The sequence below is a fragment of the Lycium ferocissimum genome, chromosome 11 (assembly GCF_029784015.1).
Source record: "Lycium ferocissimum isolate CSIRO_LF1 chromosome 11, AGI_CSIRO_Lferr_CH_V1, whole genome shotgun sequence".
In the NCBI taxonomy this organism is placed as follows: domain Eukaryota; kingdom Viridiplantae; phylum Streptophyta; class Magnoliopsida; order Solanales; family Solanaceae; genus Lycium; species Lycium ferocissimum.
In genome coordinates, this window is record NC_081352.1 from 62,973,112 (window position 1) to 62,988,776 (window position 15,665).

The following is a 15,665-nucleotide window of genomic DNA, read 5'->3' on the forward strand; positions in this document are numbered from 1 at the left end:
AAGCTGTGGGTTTTCACGGCCACTTCCACGGACCGTGAAACCTTGTACGGACTGTGGAAGGGTCTGTGGAACTGCCAGCAGAGATGGTGGCTGGCTAGTGGTGAACCACGACTAGAACCACGGACAGCACCATGTTCCACGGACCGTGGAAGAGTCCGTGGAACTCCCGACGGGCTGAAATCTTCCAAGTCTTTAAATGTGATCCCAACTGCATTATTTCATTCCAACACTTCCCCACTTCCCTCTAAAGTCTCTAGAGCATCACATACATTTCATGAACAAGAATCCAAGGGAAATCAAAGGTTCTTATCATCAACCAAGTGAATCAAAGTAAGAAAACCCATTAAAGTTCATCAAAAACAAGGAATCCAAGTGAAGGAAAAACTAGGGTTTTGCTCAAGTGAGGTATTTTCACCCAAGGTTCAATCCTACACCATCTAAGGTAAGTTTTATGACATTTCCTTGTTTTTTAAAGTATTCAGAAGTTGAAACACTTGGATTATATGAGGAAATAGGAAATAGGTCATAAATGTGGGAATAGTGTCACTTTTGAATAGATGTTTGGAATGAGTTATGATTCTTGATACATTATGAATATAATCATGTTATAAATGATATTGAGAACATGGAATAGATCTTGAAGATGAATGAACGAAATTTGTGTGATATGGTCATAAATATGGATGAATTGAAGCGAATTGAGAAGTAAGGATAATGTAGTTGAATAAAGGCTATTGTGATGATATTGTGAATGTTATTATTGATGTTGAGAGTTGATATATGATGTGGAGGAAGTTGTATAAATAAAGGATATTTCGTCCAATTTTTCCTAGCTTTTGTCATGAATGCTAAGTTATCGATTCTCTAATGTTAGTATGCACTTTAATGAAGGTAGAAACGTGAGCATTGAAGAAGCACGTGCAAGTGATAGAATAGTTGAACGGAAAGGTATGTAAGGCTAACCCTTCTTTCATAAGGCATGGTTCTTTGGCCAAATATATATATATTCCTCTATGAGCCTACGATATTCTCCAATGATCCTATCTCTAGAAGCTACTAAGCTTATGATGCTCAAATGATGCGATTGTACTAAGTTTCTTATACGATGAGTTATCCTATAAGGATATAATGTAATGAATGACGATAGTAAAAAGACTAAAGATAATTATGAGCTTATATGTATGTGTGCCCATGAGTGGCTAATGTGAACCCCGAGCTTATATGGCCGGGTAGAATATAGTGAATATGTATATGTATATGTATGATGATGCGCGCGCACCACTGCAGTTGGGTACGGATAACCCTGAGCCTTGGTAGGGCCAGGTATGACCATGAGCCTTGGTAGGGCCAGCTATGTGAAACACCGAACCTTCGTGATCGGGTATGCTATATAAATGCTATGTATATGACATCACTATGAGTACGAATATGCTAAGTATATGTAAATGCCAAGTAAAGGCTATGTATATGCAATGTATATGATATGAACATTAGTATGAAAGGAAAAATGAATACGAATATGAAAATGGATACGAAAGATAAATAAGTACGGATATGGATGTATGTACATGAATACGCAGTAGAAAAGGGAACGTCCCTATGGAAAGCAAGTAAGTGCTATATGCGATGATGCTATTATCTCCCATCCTATGTTATTTCATATGTTACCTATTATGCTTTCGTATTGCTATTGATCATGCTTTACATACTCGTACATTCTTGCATCGACGTCCTTTCGTTTGTGGACGCCGCGTCATGCTCGCAGGCGGGGAGACAGACACGATCCATAGTTATATTTCTCGGGACTACGTAGCGGAGCTCCACTTCATTCGTAGCTACGGCTTTTGATATAGATTCTTTTGTGTACATATTCATGGGCACGGGGGTCTGTCCGCCCATATGTTATGATATGACGTATTCTTCTTAGTGGCTCGTAGACATGTGTATATGGTTAGATATGTTTGGCCTTGTCGGTCTATATTTTGGGATATTATTTTGATAGCCTTGTCGGCTTATGTACATTTATATGAGCATAGTTGTTAATGATGATATAGATGTGTTGTTGCCCAATGAGACTAGAATGATGATGAATGAAAAGCATGATTTAGCTATGTGGCTCACCTAGATATAATGTGAAAGTATGTTAAGAGGTGCCCGGGTGGGATAGCACCGGGTGCCCGTCGCGGCCCTCCGGTTGGGTCGTGACAATGATAATGATTCCATTCTTGGAGATTCCAAAGCTTACGGATTTGACGCTATTATGAGATTATTGAATGATTTCCTTGATTTTATTCATTGTTGTTGATCTCACGTTATAATCATTGTTCCTTCAAGGTGAGATATAGCGATGATGATTGTTTCATAATATAATCGGAGGTTACCGACCTTACGTCACTCAGATAGAGTAGTAACATTTAATTGGGCTCTCGTGCATGTTATATGTATTTATATATATGTAATAAAGATACTATACATATATTACCGCGCCTTAACGGCCAGGCAAGATACTAAATATATAAGACCGCGCCTTAACGGCCGGGCAAGGTACTATACATCTATTACCGTGCCTTAACGGCCGGACAAGATATTATATATATATATATATTACCGAGCCTTGATGGCCGGGAAGGATACTATATATGTATATATGGAAAAGTTTTTTTTGAAAAAAAGCTAAGCATGCATGACATCCGCCTTAAAAAGGCATTTAGAGGCATAGGTTGATCTCTTTTATATTACTTTATCTTCATACTTTCATTATGTTGTTATTCATGCCTTACATACTCAGCACATTATTCGTACTGACGTCCTTTCTTGTGAACGCTGCGTTCATGCCCACAGGTAGACAGGTAGGCGGATCTGATCCTTAGGGCTTCATCAGCAGAGTCTCAGGAGTGCTCCATTTGCTTCGGAGTTGCAGTCTATTGGTATTACTCTTTCGTGTATATACTTGAACATGGCGGAGTCCTGTCCCATCCTTATGAATTACTGTATTTTATATAGCGGCTCGTAGACAGATGTATGTAGCCAAATGTTTCATAACCTTATTAGTTCATATTGTTGTATAATATTGTGGTAGCCTTGTCGGCTTGTGATGATAGGCATAGTTGTTGACAGTTATGTAGAGTTATGCCGTTATTTTGTAATATATGAACCTTTACATATCATGATACCCATGAGCTATCTTTGTGGTCCACCTAGAGATGGTTATGAGATGTATGTTCAGAGGTGCTCGGTAGGTTAGCTCCGGGTGCCCGTCATGGCCCTCTGGTTAGGTCGTGACAAGGTTTTTCTTCTATTTCTGCACCACTAATGAAATTAACTCCGAAATCAACTAAGTTTCAATGGACGGGTGCTTATGTGCGTAGTTTCCAACAGTTAAAGAATAGATTGACTTCGGCCCCGATCCTGACACTTCCAGAAGGGTCAAAGGGCTATGTTATTTATTGTGATGCCTCGGGCGTTGGGCTAGGTTGTGTGTTGATGCAGCATGGTAAAGTTATTGCTTACACTTCAAGGCAATTGCGGAAGCACGAAAAGAACTATCCAACACATGATATAGAATTAGCTGCAGTAGTTCATGCATTGAAGATGTGGAGGCACTACTTGTATGGCGTTCATGTTGATATCTATACTGACCACAAGAGACTCCAGTATATTTTCAAGCAGAAGGAGTTGAATTTACGGCAAAGGCGATGGTTGGAGCTGTTGAAAGATTATGATGTGAGTATCTTATATCATCTAGGAAAAGCGAACGTTGTAGCTGATGCTCTTAGCCATAGATATATGGGAAGCTTATGTGATGTTTAGGTAGATAAGAGAGAGTTAGCTCGTGAGCTTCAACAGTTAGCTAGTCTAGGAGTTCGGGTAATGGACTCGGGCAATATGAGAGTTACCATTCAGAATTCAGCTGTTTCGTCATTAGCGGTTGAGGTGAAAAAGTGCCAATATGAGGACCTCATGTTAATTCATTACAGAGATACACTTCCTCAGAAGAAAAAGTCATCCTTTGAGATTTTTGCAGATGGAGTTCTCAGATGTTGAGGCAGATTGTGTGTTTCGGATGTTGCAGGATTACGTCACTAGATTTTGGGGGAAGCCCATTGTTCCCATTGTTCTATTCATCTGGGAACAACAAAAATGTATCATGATCTTAAATCCATATATTTCTGGGATGGAATGAGGAAAGACATAGCAGAGTTCGTAGCTCAATGCCCTAACTATCAGCAGGTAAAGATTGAGCATCAGAAGCCTAGGGGATTGTTGCAAGCTATGGAAATTCCAACTTGGAAATTGGAAGTGATTAATATGGATTTCATTAACAGCTTGCCTTGTTCTCAGCATAACTATGATTCTATATGGGTAATTATGGATTACGAAGTCAGCTCATTTTCTACCACTCAGAACAACGCACTCAGCTGAAGATTATACAAAGCTTTATGTCAAAGAGATAGTATGGCTCCATGGTGTTCCAGTATCTATTATTTCTGATAGAGGAGCATAGTTTACAACTAATTTTTGGAAGTACTTCCAAGAAGGTTTGGGGACTCAGGTGAGACTTAGCACAACATTTCATCCACAAACTGATGGACAAGCTGAGGGCACCATTCAGACTCTTGAGGATATGTTACGGGCATGTGTGTTAGATTTTAGAGGTAGTTGGGACGATCACATACCGCTTATAGAGTTTGCTTATAACAATAGTTATCATTCCAGCATCCAAATGGCCCCGTATGAGGCTCTATATGGGCGCAAGTGCAGATCACCAGTTGAGTGGTTGGAAGTGGAAGAAACTAAACTAATAGGGCCAGACTTAATCCAGCAAGCCATAGAAAAGGTCAAGCTTATTCAGGATCGATTATTGACAGCTCAGAGTCGTCAGAAATCTTATGCAGATAATCGCCGACGAGACTTAGAATTTCAAGTTAATGATTGGGTATTCTTGAAAGTGTCACCTATGAAAGGTGTGATGAGATTTGGTAGAAAGGGAAAGCTTATCCCTCGGTATATTGGGCCTTACAAGATTGTGCGCAAGGTAGGCCAGGTGGCTTATGAGTTAGATCTACCTTCGGACTTATAGAAAGTCCACCCAGTCTTCCATGTGTCAATGCTTCACAAGTGCATTGGAGATCCTTCTAGAATTGTACCTGTAAATGATATCTAGGTCACCAAGCAATTATCCTACGAAGAAGTTCCTATTGTTATTCTAGATAGGCAAGTACAGAGACTCAGAACTAAAGATGTCGCTTCAGTTAAAGTTCTATGGAGAAGCAATAATAGAGAAGAAATGACTTGGTAAGCTGAGGAGGATATGAAGTTCAGGTATCCACATTAGTTTCCACTCTCATAGGAGATTCAAATAGAGGCACAATTGTCTTTAGGTACGTAACCCTTTCGATTGATGACTTCCTGGTCGTGTGTGGCCATTATTGTTGTTGTCGTTATAGCCCTATGAGGCATTGTTTATTTTAGGTTATTGTGACAGTACTGTAGTGGCATATTTATAGGGGAAACTTTGGCTAAATTTTTATAGAATTCCTAAGAGTCTAACATTCGAGGACGAATGTTCTTAAAGGGGGAGGAATGTTACACCTTGAAAATTCCGTGTCATTTGCACTATGAGTGAACAAATGCAAGCCTAAGGTGGAATTGAATCCCTTATAAGGTTAAGAAAGGTATGTGATAATTTTAATATATCTTAAGGTTTCAGAATCATATGAAGCGGTGGAAGTAAGTTCGTTGGAGAAATTGGAGTTTGAGTCATGTTTTAGGAAGGTTTCATATCATTTGAGTTATACATTATTTAGTAATGCCTTAAGGGGGAGCTATAGGGCCCCTTAGAGGGTCAATGAAGCCTTATACAAGTACCAAGAAGGTTCCATAAGGATTGGAGGTCAAATGAATCAAAAAGAACGCGTTTTCGCGAAAACCGGAGTTTGTGGACCAATATGCTACTGTGCAGCATATTGGCTGCAAACTCATCCAAATTTCTGGACTCACTGGCCAAGGAGGGGAGATGCGGCCGCATATCTAATATGCTGAGCTGCATATCCAATATCTTTGAGCCGCATCTCCACCGCAAAGTGATGCGGGGGAGCGATTTTGACACCTTTTTAAATCTCAAAAGATCCCATTTTCATATCAACCTCCCACACTTATTTCCCCACACTTCTATAAAGTTCTTGAAGGTCCCCTAACACTCTAAACCTTTCCATATCATCAAGAGAGAAGATCAATATCAAAACCCAAAGATAATCCATGGAAGGAGATTGTTCTTGCTTCTCTTCAAAGTTGTGATAAACTTGGTCTTGAAAGGAGTTGAGGAAGGTGAAGTTCCTCTATTATAAGGTATTCTCTTCCTATTATTTACATGATTGAGCTGATGTAAAGGTTTAGTAACTCTTAGAAAGGAAAATAATGAAAGTTGAAAAGTCATAAAGTGTTGAAGTGAAGAAGATGAACTTAAAAAGGGATTTTGGATAAATTTGAGATTTAATTGAATACAACTTCTTGATTATGATATTGTGGATGTTGTCGTTGTTGTTTGGGGGTTATTTTTTAATATGGTGGAAACCAATAAAATAGAGAAAATGCTGCCCAAATTTTGTTAGCTTGTTAATTATTCTAGTTTGAACTTAAGGGTGTTTTCAAGACTTAACCTTAGTATGAATCTTATTGAATGTAGATTTTGCTGACTTAGGAGGAGAACGTTAAGCAATTAAGGAGACGTAAGGGTATGTTAAGGCTAACCCTTTCTTTCTAAAGGCAAGATTCCCTTATTGTGAACCCGTACTTAATATCCATAATGTCCTACTCCCTCGAGATGCTAGAAACACATGATTTTGCAAGGTGCTTATGGTATTCTTGATAAAAGTTCTTCATGATTATGATGATGATGATGATTTCATTTCTAAGGATATCAAGCTTGTATTTCTTAATGTTCTCATGATATTATTGATTTTGTTCATTGTTGTTGTTCTCACCTTATGGTAGTTGTTCTTCCAAGGTGAGATATAGTGATGATGATGATTCCATAATGGTAATCAGAGGTTTACCGACCTTACGTCACTCCGATAGAGTAGTAACGACTTATTTGGCCTCTTACGCATGCTTTATATATATATGTATGTATTTTCTCACACCGTGTCGTGCTATAGTCGGCCGAGCACGTAGATGCGCACACCACTATAGTGGATAGCTTATGATATCATCCCAGACGCGGGATGATGATGACATGGTGATAACACCGTGCCTACATGGCCGGGCAGTATACAATGTATTTATGTATGTATGAGATGGTTTATTCTTCTAAAGCTAAGCATGCATGACTTCGGCCTTAAGAGTCGTCCAGATGTACAGGTCATTCCTCTTATATCATGTTACCTTTCATATCTCTTATTAGGTTGCTATTCATGCCTTACATACTCAGTACATTTTTGGTACTGACGTCCTTTTGCTTGTGGACGTTGCGTTCATCCCCGCAGGTAGGCAAGGGATGGATCAAATCCTTAGGTGCTTCATCAGCGGAGTCTCAGGAGTGCTCCATTTGCTTCGAAGCTGCAGTCTCATGGTATTACTCTTTTGTGTACTTATTTGGGCACAGCGGGGTCCTGTCCCATCCTTATGATTTCTTGCACTCTATATAGAGGCTCGTAGATAGATATGTATAGTTAGACGTCTTATAACCTTATTGGTTCATCTTTACGTATATCATTTTTGGCATCCTTGTTGGCTTATATATTTATACATGGGCTTAGTTAAGGATGGTCATAGAGACGAGTTATTATTTTTGTGGATTTACGCCCTTTTAGATTATGATATTTATAAGTTATCTTTCATGGTCCACCAAGAATGATAATGAGAAGTATGCTAAGAGGTGCTCGGTAGGTTAGCTCTGAGTCCCCGTCATGGCCCTCCGGTTGAGTCGTGACACCACAGCAGCATCAGGGTACGCTGCATAGGTCTTCCTCTACTCTGGGGTCTGCGCCCCATCTCTAGTTTGTGATCCTCCACCCAAATATGTAACACCAGCGGTAGCTTACTGGGCATCCAAATAAAGTAGAACACGGGCCATAGGATCCTGCATCATCTGCTCTGAGGTAGCCTCGGGGGGTGCCAGTGCTGGAGCCACATCATCCCCGATGGCCTGGTCTCAAACCTGCAGAACCTCAGGCTCATGCTCTGGAGATGGAGATCTCTCTCGTCGCTGCCCAGGCGCAGAATTCCTACCCCTGGCCGAGGCCTCTAGCTCAATCGCGTCCTCTAAATGTCGCTTGTCCCCTGGTGCCAGCCGCAGCTGTGGGCTCCGGCACCCGATCTCGGGTTATCGTGGCTCGAGTCCTCACCATCTGTGAGAAAAGAGACAAAAATCATATACCAATTCGATTATTCTAGATAACTATTAGAATAAAGTAGCATGAAAGAATGAAACAAAGTGAGGTTTCCTAAATGTCCTATAAAGTGGTAGGTCAATGATTGTTTTTTAACTAATTCATATTGGGAAGAGCATTTTGGAGTTCGAGTTAAGGATTATGAATATCAGTTGGAACCGAGGGAGGTGAGTTCACTATAGAACTGTTGGGTATCAACGTTGGGTTAGTAAACTCATAACTAAGATGGGAGAAGGATTAGTTTAGCTAAAGGATTTTGGTTGGCAAAGGTACTTCGCTGAAGTTATATGAGAATGTTAGTAAGATTGTGCTTACGACAATTAAGGATCCCCTTACGAATTTTAAATCGGTTTGGTGGTGGTTTGGGGTATCGCATTAACAATGATTGATTCTTGTTGGAATAGCTAAAGTTGGTCAGTATTTTCTAGTGGAGAGGCTTCGTGAAGAACTGTATATGTGATGCGCAGGATTTAGAGAAGTAATCAATTTTGAAGATGAGTGAGGTAAGGGAACTCTTAGTTGTTTGAGTGTGTGGCATAAAACTATCTCCAGGATTGACTCAGCTATTTGGCAAGACTTATAATATTGCGGTATACTTTTGAGTGGGTTTGAGTGATGGTCGATTGGTGGTGGTGGATGTGATATGAAAGGGATAGAGGAATTGAAGAATTAAGATAAAGGTCTAATTGATCGAGAATCGGTAGGAATAAGGTACATCTTTGGGAAAAGAAAAGAATTTGGATTCAAAGCAACGGGATTCCTTGGGTGGGTAGGTATTTTGGATATTAAAGACATGGAGTAGTTGTGTAGGGTAGGGTACATGGATTGTAAGGGTGATACTTTGGGACTTGCTAAGGGCGTAATGAGGTATTACAATTAGAGGTTCTATTGTCGAAGGTGTGGTATACAAGGCTGCAGGCCTTGCGTCAAGTGATCGGATTTGCAAGTAAGTAAGATAAGTACAAAGGGAATTTGATGGACTTAGATTTCATAGAGTTTCTATCAGAACTGCGTATCGGGTGTGGATTGAGTGATATGAGGATTTAGGTCAGAAGGTATAGCTTCTCAATATTAGGTTGATAAGTTGGGTGAAATTCAGTTGTTGGAGTCGAGAGTGATGACACATGATTGATTATTCATGATAAAAGGATTAGAATCAGTCTCCACAAGATTTGTGAAGGGACTATGCTTGGTTTTGTGAAGGTTTGGAGTCAGTTCAGGTGACCATTGGTAAAATTCGAGGAGTTGTGGAATCGTTTCGGGTCGAAATTACCAAAATAGAGCTGGAGGACTATGTGTATATTACCAGAAAAACTTATGGGCATTCTACTAAATCATCTTTATGGGTTCGACAGATTTAGGTTCAAAATTGAGATATGGCAACATTGCCGGGTCTCGTTGAAGGTTGAAAGTGGGATTGATGATACATTTTTTGTGAAAACTTTTTTGACAATTATAATAGTTTACACCAATACTTGGTGATGTATTGAGGGGGTATGTATGGTTATGGGAAGTCTATGGGATGACTAGTCAATTTTATATGGATTTGGCACGACAAGGTAATCACTAGGATGATGCACATGGTATGTTGTTGTGGATTTATGGGGATTGGGATGATAGGTGCCGACTAAGTAGCTTCAACTCGGTGAAAGGAAACTAACGGAATTGGGATTAGCATAATTGGCGCGGGATAAAATCAGCTTTGATTGAATTTCTTAGAGTTTTCTCAGATAAGGCAAGGATTCTCTTCTGGCGAAAGGAAGTCATGATTTGGGCTAAAAGGGTGTGTCTAAGTGTCCTAAGGATTGTTGGTGCAAAGGACGGCCTTGAAAGTTATGAAAGACGGACTAGTACAATCAGAATGCTATATCGGTACAGGTTGGGCGATGGTTTGTGGCTACAGCTAAAGGATTGTGGTGTTTAGGGTGATAATTATGGAATCAACCAATTGCGCGCAGAGGTGTGGTTATATCAAATCAGGTAATTCAAGCGGAGTCATTTCTTACATTCGGGGATAAGTTTGGTAAGAAATTTCGGGTATGGAAAGATGGAAGTTTGGGTCAGTGAGTTAAATTAAAGAAAGTTTGACTGATAAAGGGAGCAAGCGGTACTATCTGCATATTTCTTGCCTTTGGAGGCTTTCATGAGGTTTTTGATAGAGATTCCTTGGTTGCCGTCTACTTTCGTACTCTTCCTTATCATTCGAGGACAAATGATAGTTTAATTGGTATATGATGTAACGACCCGTTTGGTCATATTAGGCATTTTACTCCTTTTATCCCTGTTGACCCTTCCCCTATCTTCTTTAGACTGTATTTGGCTCATGGGATGGGTAGCGTGGTTCCCCAGGTAATCGGGTGAGTCTTGGTTGGTTTTGAGGAATTAGAAACTTCTAAGTTGAATGAGGGCAAAAGTGTTGACTAATAGTCAACTTTGGGTAAATGAGTCTTTTTAGGGATTTTGTAGGTTCTATTAGGTCTGGAAAGTCGATTACAACTTGGTAGGGTGGCTGGTACAGTTCTCGAGCACTCAAGGTTCTTTGATCTTTTGATTGAAAATCTTATTTGGGGTGTTTGGGGATTGATAGGGTCAAGATGAACTCTTTTGGGAATGTTGAGGACATGGGTGAGTTCGTAGCATGTTTATGGAGTGGTTTGCATGTTTTGTTTGTATCCAGGAGGTCTCAGATGAGTTTTGGTCTGGGGTTAAACTTGGCGAAAACCAAATTTTCTGGTTTTCTGGTGCACTGCACCGGCGTGTTTCTGGCCGCACCTGCGGTTCCGCATCTGTGGATCTTCCGGTCCGAGTGCAAAAGGTGGGCGGTCGAAGGGGCAAGTTCCACACTCGCGTTTATTTTCCGCGGGGGCGGACCTTGTTGTGGACTCTCACCGCACACGCGCGCCTTCTGATATTTTAAGTAGGGTTCGGGCCTGTGGACTTTCTTCTATAGGTGTAATCCCACATATGCGAGGGATTATCCGTAGATGCGGGATCGCTGGACCAGAAAATCTCTTTTAATCCCATCTTTTCCAATTTCGAACCCCATTCTCCCTAAACCATTTCTAAGACCAAATAGCTCAGTAGTGTATGAAATTGAAGGGGTTTCTCAAGGTACCTCTTTGGGATAATTTCTTATCTTTGCTTTATGATTTTTATCTTGGATTAATTAAGGATTTTCAGGGTGGGAAACTTGTTTGAATGAGGCTTTGATGACTCATAAACCCTAGGTTAGTAAATGGATTTTCTTAACTAATCATGTATAGTTTTGGGAACATTTCCTTGTTATTAGCTTGATAAAGCTTGGGTAAACTATTTCTAAATCGATTTTCAACTTCAAAATGGATTTCCAAATGATTTGATTCGTGGGTTTTGTCACCAATTAGGGTTTTTGATAAGTTAGTGGAACTGGACATCGAATGGGGTTAGATTCTTATGAAACTTGGTATTTTTACTTCCTAGACTTTGGGTAAGCTAAATTTCTGCATAAATTTCTGATTTTTCCCTTGTGCGCCCCGAGTCATTTTTTGACTCATTTTAGAAGTATTTTGATTTGGCTGTCCATAGACTCGTATACTAACTTAGAATACTAAATTGATAGACTTTGATAATTCTGAGGCGATTCAGAAAGGAAAGGCTCAAGTGGATTACTTCGTAGCACCTGTTCGGATTCAGAAAGGAAAGGCTCAAGTGGATTACTTCGTAGCACCTGTTCGGATTCGAGGTAGGTTATGGCTTACTTATGATTAGACTCCAATTAGTGAAGCGCATGTAAATGGTAGTTATTGATGGGGAAAGCATGAAATGCCTTCGAACATAGTTGTGATGAAGAATCCATTGGTTTGGTGTGGATGTTGTTATGTGGGATTGTCACCATGTTTGTTATACTTGTGAATTTGATGTATTTATCTTTGTCTCGTGATATCTCACTCATCTCATGAAAGAGTAAGGACATTATGGATGAATTGAGTTTTGATTTGCATTTCATGGATAGTATCTGTGGATCCTATGATATGCAGTGTTGTTGAGGTTGACTTCACGCATGGCATGCATTCCATATTTGAAATATATGATTTGATATAATTGTGATTTGAAATGATGAGAAGTGTGAGAGTGTAGCCTCCGAGGTATTTGTCAAAGAGCTTAAAAGAGAGAGAGTACTCGTGATCCGAGGTCTTTACTGGAGCGAGAGAGTGCTCGTGATCCAAGGTCATTTACCAGAGTGAGAGAGTGCTCGTGTCCGAGATTATTTATCGTAACTAGGGTACATGGACTTTGCGTGTCCCTCATGGGTCATGGCTTTGAGGCATTGCCCTTAGCATGTGTGTACGATTAGGAGAGGAGGCCTGGGGGACATTGCATAGCATTTGCATAATGCTGCATTGCATTTCATTTGTATTGCACTTTACATCATTGCATAGCACATCATCTCATCCAATTCTTGGTTAGTGATTTACTTGAGTTGTTGCCCGTGTTGTTAAGTGGTTACCTAGAAGCTTGATGGACTTGTGGACTAGAAGCGGTCCTCAGAACCGCATTTATGCTATGGTTGGTCGGTAGGATCTTGAGTCGTCGCCTGATGTTGTTATAGGTATATTATCAGTCTTCTCCCGTAACGTGTATGCATTGATAGACCCAGTCTCTACTTTATCATACGGCACTCCTTTTATTACTGGTAAGTTTGGGATAGAACCTGAAATGATTCGAACTTTTGAGGTGTCTACACCTATTGGAGATCTGGTGATAGCTAAAAGAGTATACAAGAACTATGTAGTTATAATTTTAAATCGTCATACCGTGGTAGACTTGATTGAGTCGAACATGGTGGACTTTGATGTTATTATGGGTATGGACTGGTTAGCTTCTTGTTATGCTAACGCTGATTGCAGAACAAAGATGGTACAATTTCAGTTTTCAGGAGAACCAGTGCCCAAATGGAAAGGTAATAGCTTCGCCGAGAGGTAGGTTTATTTTCTATCTCAAGGCAAGGAAGATGATCACAAAGGGTTGTATTTATCAAATAGTTCGAGCTCAGAATACAGAAGCAGAGTCACCGGCTCTTCAGTCTGTTCCAATGGTTAATGAGTTTCCAGATGTATTCCCAGACGAGCTTCCAGGCCTTCCCCCAGAGCGGGAGATTGACTTTGCTATTGATGTTTTACCAGATACTTAGCCGATATATATATTCCTCCTTATAGGATGGCACCTGCTGAGTTGAGGGACATGAAGGAGCAATTGAAGGACTTACTCGAGAAAGGCTTTATCAAGCCTAGCACATCGCCGTACGGAACACCTATGTTTTTTGTAAGGAAGAAGGATGGTTCCTTGCGGATGTTTATTGACTATATGCAGCTGAATAAGGTGATGATAAAAAATAAGTACCCGCTCCCAAGGATTGATGATTTATTTGACCAGTTGCAGGGTGCCAGATATTTCTCGAAGATAGATCTGAGATCAGGTTACCATTAGTTTAGGGTCAGAGAGAAAGACATTTCGAAAACGTGACTTTCAGGACTAAATATAGTCACTTTGAGTTTCGTGTGATGTCGTTTGGTCTGACTAATGCTCCAGCAGTATCGATGGACTTGATGAACAGCATATTAGACCCTTTCTAGACCTTTTCGTGATTGTGTTTATTGATGATATCTTGGTCTACTCTCAATCAGAGACTGAGCATGCAGATCATTTGCGTGTTGTACTCAAAGTCCTTCAGGATCGGAAGTTGTATGCAAAGTTCTCTATATGTGAGTTATAGTTGAACTTTACGACTTTTCTGGGGCATATTATATCAGATAAGGGCATCTGGGTTGTTACACAGAAGATAAAAGTCGTCAAGACTTGGCCTAGACCCACGACACCGACAGTGGTTCGTAGTTTTCTGGGTTTGGCAGGTTATTACAGGAGATTTGTAGAAGTTTTCTTTTCCCTTTCCGCACCACTGACGAAGCTGACTCAGAAGGCAGCTAAGTTCTAGTGACTAACGCTTATGAGCGATTTTTCGAGTTAAAGGACGAGTACCGGCTTCGGCGCCGGTTCGACACTTTCAGAGGGACCAGAGGGTTATGCTATTTATTGTAACGCTTCGGGAGTTACATTGGGTTGTGTGTTGATATAGCACGGTAAGATTATCACTTATGCTTTGAGACAGCCGAGGAAGAATAAGAAGAATTATCGACCCATGATTTGGAGTTAGTGGCAATGGTCCGTGCGTTAAAGATGTGGAGGCATTACTTATATGGTGTTAATGTTGATATATATACAGATCATAAGAGCCTTCAGTACATATTCAAGTAGAAGGAGTTGAATTTATGTCAGAGGCAATGGTTAGAGCTGTTGAAAGATTATGATATTGACATTTTGTACCATCCAGGGAAGGCATTTGTAGTGGCCGATGCCTTATCCGCAGAGCCATGGGTAGCCTATCTTATTTGCGGCCAGAGAAAAGGGAGTTAGCTCATGAGCATCACTAGTTAGCTAGCCTTGGAGTTCGATTATTGGACTCGGGCGATGCAGGAGTTACTATTCAGGATTCAGCAGTAGCATCTCTAGTAGCTGAGGTTAAAGAGCGCCAGTACGAGGATCCATACTCGTCCATTATAGAGATACAGCTCCTCAGAAGGAAAAGACACCATTTGAGACTACTGAAGACGGAGTCCTCAGTTATTGAGGCAGACTGTGTGTTCTTGATATTGCAGGATTACGCTGGCAGATTATGGAAGAGGCTTATTATTCCTGCTATTCTATTCATCCAGGGACGACGAAGATGTATCATGAAATTCGAGAATTTTTCTGGTGGGACTGGATGAAGAAAGATATAACCGAGGTTGTAGCTCAGTGCCCTAATTGTCAGCAGGTTAAGGTTGAGCGCTAGAAGCCCGATGGGTTCTTTTGCAAAATATTATGGTTCTGACTTGGAAATAGGAGGCGATCAATATGTATTTCATTACAGGCTTACCCCGTTCTCAGCGTAAGTTTGATTCGATAAGGGCGATTGTTGGTAGGCTTACAAAGTCAACACATTTTCTAACTGTCAGGACTATTTATTCTGCCAAAGATTATGCAAAGTTATATATTAAGGAGATAGTATGACTTCATGGTGTTCCAGTATCTATTATTTCATATAGAGGTGCACAGTTTACAACTAACTTCTGGAAATCCTTTCAAAAGGGTTTAGGGACACGGTGAACCTCAGTACAACATTTCATCCCCAGACAGACGGGCAGGTTGTGCGTACTATTCAGATCTTTCGAGGATATGCTACGAGCATGTGTGATGGAC